This window comes from Littorina saxatilis, linkage group LG8 (assembly GCF_037325665.1).
Source record: "Littorina saxatilis isolate snail1 linkage group LG8, US_GU_Lsax_2.0, whole genome shotgun sequence".
Taxonomy (NCBI): domain Eukaryota; kingdom Metazoa; phylum Mollusca; class Gastropoda; order Littorinimorpha; family Littorinidae; genus Littorina; species Littorina saxatilis.
Genome location: NC_090252.1, coordinates 22,728,451 through 22,741,275, shown reverse-complemented (window position 1 = coordinate 22,741,275; position 12,825 = coordinate 22,728,451). Strand labels below are relative to the sequence as shown.

The 12,825-nt window shown below is 41.0% G+C and overlaps 1 long non-coding RNA gene across 1 annotated transcript; it reads right to left on the bottom strand.

Annotated features, from left to right (window-relative positions):
• Positions 1-3,577: 3,577 nt before the first annotated feature.
• Positions 3,578-11,988, bottom strand: LOC138973058 (uncharacterized). The gene is made up of 2 exons (XR_011457875.1): positions 10,758-11,988; positions 3,578-10,297 (listed from the first exon to the last, which is right to left on the bottom strand). It is a non-coding gene; the product is annotated as an uncharacterized lncRNA (long non-coding RNA).
• Positions 11,989-12,825: the final 837 nt, after the last annotated feature.

The following is a 12,825-nucleotide window of genomic DNA, read 5'->3' as shown; positions in this document are numbered from 1 at the left end:
CATAGATCTATATAAAAACTAGCACATAGGCAACCTCCAACGGTTGTACCATAGCCTTGCTGCTATTTGTTTACCTTCTCCCCCTTTTTTTTCTCTCCTTTTTTTCCCCCTCAAGTCCTGTACGCATTTTTTTGGCTCGCTGTGCCCGGTTTTCATGAGCACTGCTCTGTCCCTTGTCATCATGGTTTTCAGCAAGGTGCTCTTTGTTACTGACATGCCAGGAGTGACCAGCAAGAGAGAGCAGCAGGACGCAGTCCTCAAGAACCTCACGCTGGAGATGATGCACCAGGACTACAACGCCTCAGTATGGACTCACATCTACACTGACGGGTCCTCAGATGGTGCCATCAAAAACGGAGGAAGCGGGATCCTGGTACGCTACCCAGACGGACACACCCTTTCAAGATCCCTGCCTGCCGGAGAGCTGTCATCCAACTACCGGGCAGAACTCACCGCTCTCAGAGAAGCAGTTAGCCTGGTCAGCGAACACCCACCCTCTCACGCCGTCTTCCTGACCGACTGCAGATCCGCCGTCCAAAGCCTGCAGTCGCCCAAAGAGCAGCTGGAACGAGACACCCAGCGTCTTCTTTGTACTCTCTCCCAGAGCACAAACGTCGCTGTCCAGTGGATCCCTGCTCACTGTGGCCTCTCAGGGAACGAGGAAGCGGACAGACTGGCTACTGTTATTCATAGTTTCGAAACTATCGTTAACTGTTATGTAGAGTTTCGAAACTATCGTTATCTGTTATATAGAGTTTCGAAACTATCGTTAGCTGTTATACAGAGTTTCAAAGTTACAAAGGCCGTAAACCTGGCCAAAAAAAGAGAACACGCACAGCCAAAACATGCACCCCACAGCCAAAACGGATCAGGACCCGTGCACCTTCATCCACTGTGGCACCGCTGACGAAGATTTTGTTCAGTGAATATCGACTGTGACACGGCGATAGATTCGGATTATTCTTGATGTTTTCCCTTGTTGTAATTAACATGTATTTTCAAAATGAAAGCACGTGGTGCATGGCCGGAAAGGATTTTGTGAATGAGCACGCCTTTATTTGATTTAAATCTTTCTTTTAAGGGCAAAATCTTAATTTTTTTATAATCGTCGAAAACAAGACTGGATAGTTTTAATAGAACTGATTTGTGTGGATCAAGAAAGTGTTTTATTCTGTTCAACAAATATATTTTTCTCGACATGGTTTTACACAACGATCTAACATGATGGGTCCAAGATAGATTAGTATCGATATTTACGGGTACCGGATATTTACTCCCAAAACTTTGTGATATTCTACTTCTGCTATTGCATCGTTGTCAATAAATAAGGAATGAGGATTATTCTTGATGTTCAGCCTTTTTTGCCTTGTTGTAATTCATGTATTTTCAAAATGAAAGCACGTGGTGCATGGCCGGATTAATGATATCTTCTACACTGTTCTGCAATGATGAATAAACTTTGTCTTGTCAGAAGTGTGTATGGTCGTATCATCAGCAAATAGTTCACAGTCATCATTAACACTAAAAGGAAGATCGTTAATATACAAAGAAAAAAGAAGTGGCCCAAGGACAGAACCCTGGGGGACTCCATATTATAACACAAGTCTTTTACTTGACATAGTGGAATTCACGCAGACAGATTGCTGGGGAGAGAGAGAGAGAGAGAGAGAGAGAGAGAGAGAGAAAGAGAGAGAGAGACTTCAATGCAATCATGTTGGTTCATTTCGGAGTGTTGTTACTTCCTTCTACTGTTCGCTGCTGCTGGTTCATCTTTCTCTGATATTTCTTGCCACTATGCCGAACATTTTCAATGTTAGGGTTGTTCTCCGCAGCTCAAAACTTTGAAAAATGCTGCTGAATCGATGAAAAAGTCATGGATTTGTTGACACCGGGGACTGATAAGTTGTCTACTGCGCTTGCGCCAAATGCCTTTGACCTACATATATTTGCATATAATTAATTCCGGGTTTTGGTTGGAACGGATTCTCTCTCTTTGAGCCTATGTCAACGGAAATTCCCCAACGGTAATGACGTCATCTTGAAGAACGGAAATTTCCACACAGTTTGAACAGCGAAGGGCCATGTCATGTGCGCACATTTACCAGCACGGAGTATCCAAAGTAGACAATTTTCTCGATTTTTTTTTTATAAAATCCAGAAAAAAAACCCATCGGTTTGAAAATGGTTTTATCTACATGTATACATGTCTCATATGATAAAAGCAGATTATTGAATGCTTTCCAGGATGTGCAAAGGTGTGAATATGATTGATTGATTGAAAAATACAACAACCCCGAAAAGGTGTTTGAGACTAAATATAACTTATTTGCCTGAATTGTCTTTACCCCTACTTCGCAAGAATGCAATGAAAGGGTGTCAAAAATATTTTTGTATTTAGCTAGGTTGTAAAGATAATTGATTTCAAACTTTCTAATACTCCTGAGAGAACATCCTACAAAAAAGGCTCACAAAAATACAGACAATAAACATTAACACTAAAATAATAGAAATCAGCGTATACCCTCTTCACTAAATATTCAGGACAAAAATCAGAGATCAAATATTGTCTTGATAATAAATATATATAACTACTGGTCTTTGGCTGTGAAGGTTGCATTCATGTGTTCCTGACAATGTTTCTGGTTAGCTTGATAGAGTTCAGTCCCTTGGCCAAAACAACGGTAGTTCCCCTTGGCATAAATCTGACTAATCCATGTATGTGTACTTTGCAGACCTGTACAATAACGTTTACTTCATTGAAATCTTGTATGGACCCCTACACCACATGGAAGTAATGTAAGAGTGTCAAAATAGGTTTGAAATAATGAAATAACATTTTTATAAGATTACAAATTAATTCAGTTTGAAACTTTCCTATAGTCCTTTGAGAACATCCGTACAAAAAAAGTCACACACGATAAACATTATAACTAAACTAACAGGAATCAGTGTATACCTTCTTTGCCATACCTACAGGAAAAAAAATCAGAGATCAAATGTTGTCTTGATAAAAACAGATATTACTACTGTGTGCGTGTTTGTGCTCCCGGTCTATGTGTGCGTGTAAATGTGTGTGTCAGTGTGTGTGTATGTGTGCGTGCGTGAATGCTGCGTGCGTGTTTGTTCCTAAGACCAAAACCAAGTCCAAAGTAAGACTCCTATATGCAGTGTGTAGGGTCTATACATTCAACTTCTGCATGATAACACACACACGCGCACACACACACACACACAAACACGCGCACACACACACGCGCGCGCACACACACACGTGCGCGCACACACACACTCACACACACGCGCACACACACAAACACACACACAAACACGCGCACACAAACACGCGCGCACACACACACACACACCAGAAGTTTGTATCAAAGCCGTGCCTGACCGTAGACTGGTCGATGGAAGCGGTATCGTACTATGACCAGCTACTATAGGGAGGGAGGAGGGGGGGGGGGGGTCGATAGGGTCTTTGATGCAACACCGGCACACACACACTTTCTATTTCTCTCTTCTCACCATATCACTTCCAAGTCCTTTCTTACATACATGTATTCTATAAACACCTTCATTCTTAATCAATATATTTTATTCTTTCAAAGAATTTTTTTATTTTTCTGACAATCCATCGGATCAGGTATTTACAGTGATAAAGGGTATCACAGTTTCACACAAAAATTCCTTTGTACATATTACAATTCACAGTTTCGCACAAACAATTCACAATAAAAAAAAAATGATATTAAGAAAAAAAAAATTCACAACTTCGGCCAAAAGAACGAAAAGGGAACGCAATATGACAACAAACACATTTCACAGACACTTAAAAAAAATAAACACTAAAAAACTAAGCAACTGCATTGGTTGCTAACATGCTAAGTGCGCAAAAACCTATTTGCATATTCACAAACTATGGATAGGCAGCAAACGCAACAGAACCACACTCGCGGATAAATGTACATACTGATCAACATTCAGACTGGATCAAAGCATTCCTAGCTCAGTTTTGCCAACAACACATCTAACTCTAACGAAAAACTTGGGGGGGGGGGGGGGGGGGGAGTACAAACTGAGAAAAGGAAGAGTATATCACACTCAAGCTGCTTTCCACTGGTAATCTAAGATCTGTGTATTGCGTACATTCACATGTGTAAAAATAAGAGCGTATTTTTGTTGTGCTTTTCTTTCTTCTTCTTCTTCGTTCATGGGCTGAAACTCCCGCGTTCACTCATGTTTTTGCACGAGTGGGATTTTACATGAATGACTGTTTTTACCCCGCCATTCAGGCAGTCATACTCCGCTTTTGGGGAGTGCTTCTCTTTGATAGCATACTTTTATAATTCTCCAAGAACACTCCCTTTTGTTCAGGGAGTTCTCTTTCAGTGCATACTTTTCTGCCAGTAAACTCCCTTTTTCCATGCTCTCTTCTTAAGCAAGGTTTGAATTCTGGAACTTTTTAAATTAGGTGAGGATGCCCATTTTATGACACCCAAATTGAAAACTTAACCCCTGTTAAAGACCTTTATATTTCTCACCCAAATTTAAAAATTAACACCATTAAAGACCCTTTTCCAGATTTTCTGTTTATAGCCTTTGTAAATTTAACTATGACATTACTTCTGTTAAGGTTGACGGTGCCAGTGTACTTCTGTATGCGGACGACCTCGCCTTAATAGACACTAATAGACCACGCCATAACAGAGTTACCAACACTGTTGACTTATCTTCTTACCAAACTAAAATCGACAACCTCTGTCAATATATGTACACCAACGGCTTCCAACTAGCCTCAAATAAAACAGTCTTTCTTGTTGTCTCCCGTAGACAACTGTACAGGAACTGCAGTATAAAGATAGGTTGTGATATTATCAAACCGAGCTCAGAAGTTAAGTTCCTCGGCGTTATCATCGATACCCGACTTAACTGGACCAGTCATATCGAACATCTGATCAATAAGGCCAACAAGGATCTTTATATCATACGCTACCTGGCGTCCCAATCCTGGGCCAGAGGACGTAAGTGTGTCACAGAGGTAGTGCGGGCATTAATTCGCTCCCGCCTCCTTTACGGGTGCGAAGCTTATTTCGCGACGCGCCCGGCGCTCATGAAAAAACTGGCTATTATAGAGTGCAGGGCGCTCAAAATAGCTCTGGGACTCTCCCAACAAGCGAGTAAGAGTCGAGTCTACAGCGAGTGTGGGTGGCTGCCCCTTGTGGATGAGATAAAACTCCGTTCAGCTCAGTATGCTGTCAGAGCCCACGCGGTAGAGAACTCTGCCTGCGAGGTCCTGACTGACTTTTTTCCTCAGCACCAAAATTATGAGGCCAACACCAAACATAGCACTCAACTCTTGGCCAAAACGCTACCCTTATCCGACACAGTAAACCGCATTCTAGCCGATAGCGGGGTGAAGGTCAGTGAGCTGGCCAGGGTCCCCCCGCCCTCCTACCCGCCTTGGCTTGAGGAAACCCCTACTATCATATACGACAGTGAAGATAATACTACCAAAAAAGATAACCCCGTCCACCTGGCTACTGTTACAAAAGAAACCCTAAACTACAAATTCTCGGAGCATTTAAAAGTCTTTACTGACGGATCCAAATTTGCAGACGGCAGCGTTGGCTGCGCCTTTGTGATCCCAGATCTCAAAATCTCAAGGAAATATACTCTTAATAAAGACATCTCCATATTCTCAGCCGAGCTATTTGCCTTGCTCATGGCATGCACTTTTATAAATGACCTCCCAGTCACACCGCGTGCGGTAGTTTTCTGCTCTGACTCGCGCTCTTCATTACAAGCTCTGCATCGAAACACATCAAATCGGGCAGAGCTACAAAGAGAAATCCTCTTTATATGTCACCAGTTAATCTCATCCGGCACATCCGTATCATTTCTCTGGGTCCCCTCTCACGTAGGGGTCCGGGGAAATGAACTGGCGGATGTCGCTGCCAAAGAAGCGGCAGAATCTAGCCCAGCTAACACTAACATCGGCTACTCAGTAACCGAGTTCTACAGTAAAATCCGTAAACTCATTCGAAGTCAGTACGTAACATCTCTGTCCTATCAACCCATTGATATGAACGATCTACACCCCGATCTCCCAACAAACCTCCTCACTATCTTCAGACGCCTCCGTGCCGGCGGCTGCCGCTTCCATATCTTTAACAAGTCCTGCCATTGTGGAGAACCCTATTCATTTCAACACATTTTCGCTCCATGCGCTACAAATAGAATTACCTTTAAAACCTTATATGACCATATGCAGCTCCATGGTCTGAGTCCCCAGGATTATTTGCGCAGTAGCAGTTCTCTAGGCTGGTCACACAGCTTGCTGCTGTGCCGACTGGTCAGGGACTCGGACATGGGGCTGTGGGTATAACTAAGCCCAGATTATCACATCAGCGTGTTTCAGTTTGAGGTCGAGTGGCTCCCGCCATCCCTCCTGATTCCAGCGACTACCCTCTAGACAACATATCCTCACCCAAGGCCCACTAGTCGCCAAACTGTACATATTGTTTTTATTACCACGGCCTTCGTGGCTTACATTTTAATCCTTTTATTTGTAAAAAGTTTTGAGATTTATTGTTCGTGTTCCTCTTACTTGCTCATCTATTTGGTTTTATTGGTGATCCTGAAAGGTTCCACTTTTTAACTCGATTTGAATTAAAAAAAAAAAATCATTTTACAAACCCGTTATTCAAGATATAGAATACAGACTTATAATTCTTACCAAGAAACATCTTAACTACTTTTCATTTTAACAAATTCCACAGAGCATTATCAACTCAACCCCACCCCCTGCCCTCCTCTCCTTATTTTTTGTTTCTTTCTTTCCTCTTTTTGAAAGCGGACAAACACTCAAGTCCTTAATGGCTCAAAACCGTAGGACTTTTAATATTAATTTTAACTAACTCTGAATTAAGACTCCTTCCCTATAAAGACCTGATTTTTTCAGATCTGTAGAGGCCTTAAAAGTGGTTTCTATTGTATCGATCCTCAAGTAGAATTACTCATGCAGAGGCCTAATATCTGAATGAATTTTGACAACACCCAACCCAACCCCCACCCCTCCCCCCTCCAAAACTAAACAAAATGCTCTGAAATTTGTGGACAGATTTCTGATTTCAAACATTTTTTTCTTATATTGAGCCCTGAGATCGATTCTGTATTCAGACTGAAAAAAATCAGCCACACCGAGACTGACTTTAATAAAACTTTTAAATTTGTGGTACATGTAACAACAATGCAGAAACAGAAAACAAGAGTGCCCTGTTGGCATCATACATGTAGTCTTTCTTTCAGCACCTCAACGGTACAATTTTGTTTGTTTGTTTGTTTATTTGTTGCTTAACGTCCAGCCGACTACGCAGAGCCATATCAGGACGAGGAAGGGGGGGATGAAGGGGGCCACTTGTCAAGCGATTCCTGTTTACAAATGCACTAACCCATTGCTTGTGTCCCAGCAGGCTTTAGTAAAACTAAATTAATACCTACTGGAAGATTACCAGTTTCCAGTATGTTAAAATAGGCTTAACCTATCTACTGCTGGACTTACATCAGAACACTAACAGATTATACTATACATGAATCGCGAGACAAGCGGCAAGAGAAGAGATTTTTGGAAAAAATACAGGTGAATGAGCAAGAAGGCAGAAAAAAGAAAAGAATTCATGAAGAAAAAGAGAGCATGACAGGAAAGAGGAACCAAAAATCTACCTAACAGCAAACTAGAAAGCTCCTGCGGTTCCAAAAACAGGAGGGGCCTTTAATTTAATTTCATAAGATCAGCTTTTATTTATCGGACAACTACATGTGATCACTGGGAGATTGATGCGCTTTTATCGAACCATCACGGATGCAGTGACAACATTGTTGTATTTCTACACAACGTATATTAATCATCACTCATCACGGGTTCATGCCTGTTTAGACTTTCAAATATTATGCATTTAAGGCAAGAGTAATGAACTTACAGCGTTCTGATTTGTTCTTCCATCAACAAAACTAAAAGTGTTTCCAACCAACATCACTTATTAATCAAATAATTACTAAAACAAACTAAATATTTAAAAATAAAATGGACTGAATCCTCAGAAAAAGCTTGTACTGAAGACGATGAACAAAATCAAACTGTCTGGAAACCAAAATAATACAGCCAGCTTTTCAGTTAATACACTAGAACACTTGTGTGAGTAGATGCAGTCATCTGATCTGAGTATTTCTCTTACACAAACTTAAAGTTGACACTCTGGGCTGGTTTCAGAGGGATAGTTATGACACTCTGGGCTGGTTTCAGAGGCATAGTTATGACACTCTGGGCTGGTTTCAGAGGCATAGTTATGACACTCTGGGCTGGTTTCAGAGGCATAGTTATGACACTCTGGGCTGGTTTCAGAGGCATAGTTATGACACTCTGGGCTGGTTTCAGAGGCATAGTTACGACACTCTGGGCTGGTTTCAGAGGCATAGTTATGACACTCTGGGCTGGTTTCAGAGGCATACTTAAGTGCCTTAGCCTTAGCTGAAGTGCTTTGAAATTGTTTCATCTTGCACTCTGCAATTTAAGCCTGAGCTACTAGGCTAGGCATCCCTGTACAACCATGAACTTATTCCTACCCAAACAATTGCCTACAGACAAAAGGCGGCCCTATGTCCCCTAGGAATTCGGAGGCTTTAGTCAAAGTCTACTAACATAGGAAACGTACAACTGAACAACAACAAAACGTCCAATAACCAGCCAGCCAATCTGACCCTTGTCTTTCTCTCTCATTCTTGGTTAACTTCTACTCGCTCGTGTTTTGCGTTTTGCACAGTTCATTCCCTTTGTTATTGGATCTTAACAAACAACAAAACTTTTAACAAGAACAGATTGTCCATCTTATGACTGAATAGTCTCTCACATGTTTTTACTAAACGTAGAATCAACTAACTGTTTACTGTTGAAAACAAGGCGGACACAAAGCTATTTTTGCATCCAAATAAAAAATAATGAGCCATCATATGATGCAGGAAACGACTTAAGGAGTGTTAATATTTCAGTATTCACAACCAAGATGCCTTACAATCAGTAATTTTCAAACTATATACACCAAACACGGTATGCACAAAAATTACATTTCGTTCAAAAACACAAAAATCATTTTGGTGTTGTCAGGATTTTGCAGGCTAACTGACATAAGATTAAAAAACCCGTATAAACAAAATCGAAATTCTCGTTGAATATTTCAAACACACCTTAATTCACTCCAAGTACCAGCAAGTTGATACAATACGACAACAAACAATCTCAAAGCAGTCTTCCTTCAACTTTTGGCGATATCATTGTAGAAAAATGTTTTGATTTTGAATAACATGGTTTGTTTGTTTGTTTATTTGTTGCTTAACGTCCAGCCGACTACGCAGAGCCATATCAGGACGAGGAAGGGGGGGATGAAGGGGGCCACTTGTCAAGGGATTCCTGTTTACAAATGCACTAACCCATTACTTGTGTCCCAGCAGGCTTTAGTAAAACTAAATTAATACCTACTGGAAGATTACCAGTTTCCAGTATGTTAAAATAGGCTTAACCTATCTACTGCTGGACTTACATCAGAACACTAACAGATTAAACTATACATGAATCGCGAGACAAGCGGCAAGAGAAGAGATTTTTGGAAAAAATACAGGTGAATGAGCAAGAAGGCAGAAAAAAGAAAAGAATTCATGAAGAAAAAGAGAGCATGACAGGAAAGAGGAACCAAAAATCTACCTAACAGCAAACTAGAAAGCTCCTGCGGTTCCAAAAACAGGAGGGGCCTTTAATTTCATAACCGCAGTGCCCCACTGCGGGAGAATAACATGGTGTTCACGAAAAAAATATATAAATCAAAAACAAACAGAAACGCTCAGAATTAAAATATAATTAAAAGCAACTGCAGCACTTCTACAAAGCCTCAACAATAAAAAATTAAAATCAAAAAAGGTTTTCACAGCAAATATTTACAACTTCAACTGTGGCAGAAAAAAAAGGCAAAAATCAAAGTTTACACAAGTTTCTTTTAAATTTTATTATATTTTTCCTTACTCGTGGAACGCACACACACCAATCCTACTGCACCCTTTCATGTGTGGGGAAACAGACAGAGACATACACGCATGCACATGGAACACTCACACAATATCTATAGCACCTTGATAACAGTCAGTATTATCTCTCTGCGGTACAACACATGTAACAATATCCAGAAGCCATCCTGTAAGTTCACTTGCCAAACTCTTTGCCACGCCATCTTATTATCACATGCACATCAGCCTCACTCAATTCTTTCTTTCTTTCTTTATTTGGTGTTTAACGTCGTTTTCAACCATTCAAGGTTATATCGCGACAGGGAAAGGGGGAAGATGGGATAGGAGAAAGGGGGGAGATGGGATAGAGCCACTTGTTAATTGTTTCTTGTTCACAAAAGCACCAATAAAAAAATTGCTCCAGGGGCTTGCAACGTAGTACAATATATGACCTTACTGGGAGAATGCAAGTTTCCAGTACAAAGGACTTAACATTTCTTACATACTGCTTGACTAAAATCTTTACAAACATTGACTATATTCTATATAAGAAACACTTAACAAGGGTAAAAGGAGAAACAGAACCGTTAGTCGCCTCTTACGACATGCTGGGGAGCATCGGGTAAATTCTTCCCGCTAACCCGCGGGGGGTAAGTTCACTTGCCAAACTCTTTGCCACGCCATCTTTTTATTACATGCACATCAGCCTCACTCAATACTCACGGCCAAAGTTTGCCATTTGTGCACACACACTAAATAGTTTTCAACCTTGTGCAAGAATCCACAAATCAACCATTCTCCGTAGGAACGAATATCAAGGAAGAACTAAAACCTTACAGAGAAAAACCAAAATACAAAAAGCTTGAAAGCCAAATGTTATATTTCAGCAAACAGCATTCAAGCATTCTAAAAAGGAATGAATATCAAAGCAGAAGTAAAGAGTATTTACCAACAAGAAAAAAATAACTTTAAAGCCAAACATCGTTTTTGTTTTAGCAAACGGTGCGTTTGGAAGTGAAACGGAGAATGAACACCTGAGCTGATGCAGCAGAGCCAAATGTCTTCAGTATTTGGTATGTCCATAAATGTATCTTTTAGTTTTATCATGCACAAGCAACAACACCAGACCAACAATATTCCTTCTTGCAAGATATTATCAATTACAAAAAGGGGGCGGGAGGAGGGAAGGCACACACGCATCTGTCAAAAAACAAAAACCCTGGGCACCAAGCTATGGGGACCCGCTGCCGATCTACAGAAGAATGCGGACTTTATGGCAGCCAACGACCTGAAGATTTAACGGCCATGATATTGAACGCAGAAGAAGAAGAAGAAAAACAAAAACAGTTGGCCTGAAGATTTAACGGCCATGATATCGAACGCAGAAGAAGAAGAAGAAAAACAAAAACAGTTGGCCTGAAGATTTAACGGCCATGATATCGAACGCAGAAGAAGAAGAAAAACAAAAACAGTTGGCCTGAAGATTTAACGGCCATGATATCGAACGCAGAAGAAGAAGAAAAACAAAAACAGTTGGCCTGAAGATTTAACGGCCATGATATCGAACGCAGAAGAAGAAGAAAAACAAAAACAGTTGGCCTGAAGATTTAACGGCCATGATATCGAACGCAGAAGAAGAATAAGGAGAAGAAAAACAAAAACAAAACAATGAGAATGAGAAACGAAATAGGAGCTATACAGAACGAAACATATGTCGGAGATTTGTGTCACAGTATATGCTACTTTAATATCAATGTGAGACCACAGGAGACATGACACACAGAGGACATGAATAACAATGGTTTTGTAGATTAAACAAGAGTAGGACATTGTCATTGTCATTGTGCAAAGTCATCACAAAGCAGCAGAAAATTAAAAAGGAGAACTCAGACGGAATGCTAATTGGAGTATGCATCAGAAATCTCACTTGCGAGGGTATGTGTGTATGTGTGTGTGTGCTCTAGGTGGGGGGGGGGGGGGTGTGTTGTGTGCTTGGGTATGTGCTAGAGGGAGGGGGGTTAGAGGGACACTGCCATCGACTAAGTCTTGGGAACGGGTTGGGGGGGGGGGGGGGGGGGTGATGGAGATTTTTATCTGAGCTTCAAAGGGATCATCTAATCTTCAAAAGAACATACCTTTATAGTCTATCAGTGTGAAAGGGGGCGAGGCGCAGGGGGAGGGGGGGGGGGGGGGGGAACAAGATCTTTGTATGCGCGAATGCCAACTGAACTCTTGTCTACATCAGAGTCATGCGGAAAAGAATACGAGTCGCAGTATGTTCTGCACCATTTTTTTTAAAGACTTTACAATAAAATCAGGTCATTTTGACGTCATTTCGAACCACTGCCAAAATTAAGAAATCACCCGAAACACAACAAGAAGGGCAAAGCCCATACGACTCACATGCTTTACACATTTTTCCAACCAAAATACATGAGACCTTGACCCAAGGTCAAGGTCATCCAAGGTCATGCAACACAAAGCTGTTAATTCAAGACATAGGAAGTACAATGGTGCTTATTGGCTCTTTCTACCATGAGATATGGTCACTTTTAGTGGTTCACTACCTTATTTTGGTCACATTTCATAAGGGTCAAAGTGACCTTGACCTTGATCATATGTGACCAAATGTGTCTCATGATGAAAGCATAACATGTGCCCCACATAATTTTTACGTTTGAAACAGTTATCTTCCATAGTTCAGGGTCAAGGTCACTTCAAAATATGTATACAATCCAACTTTGAAGAGCTCCTGTGACCTTGACCTTGAAGCAA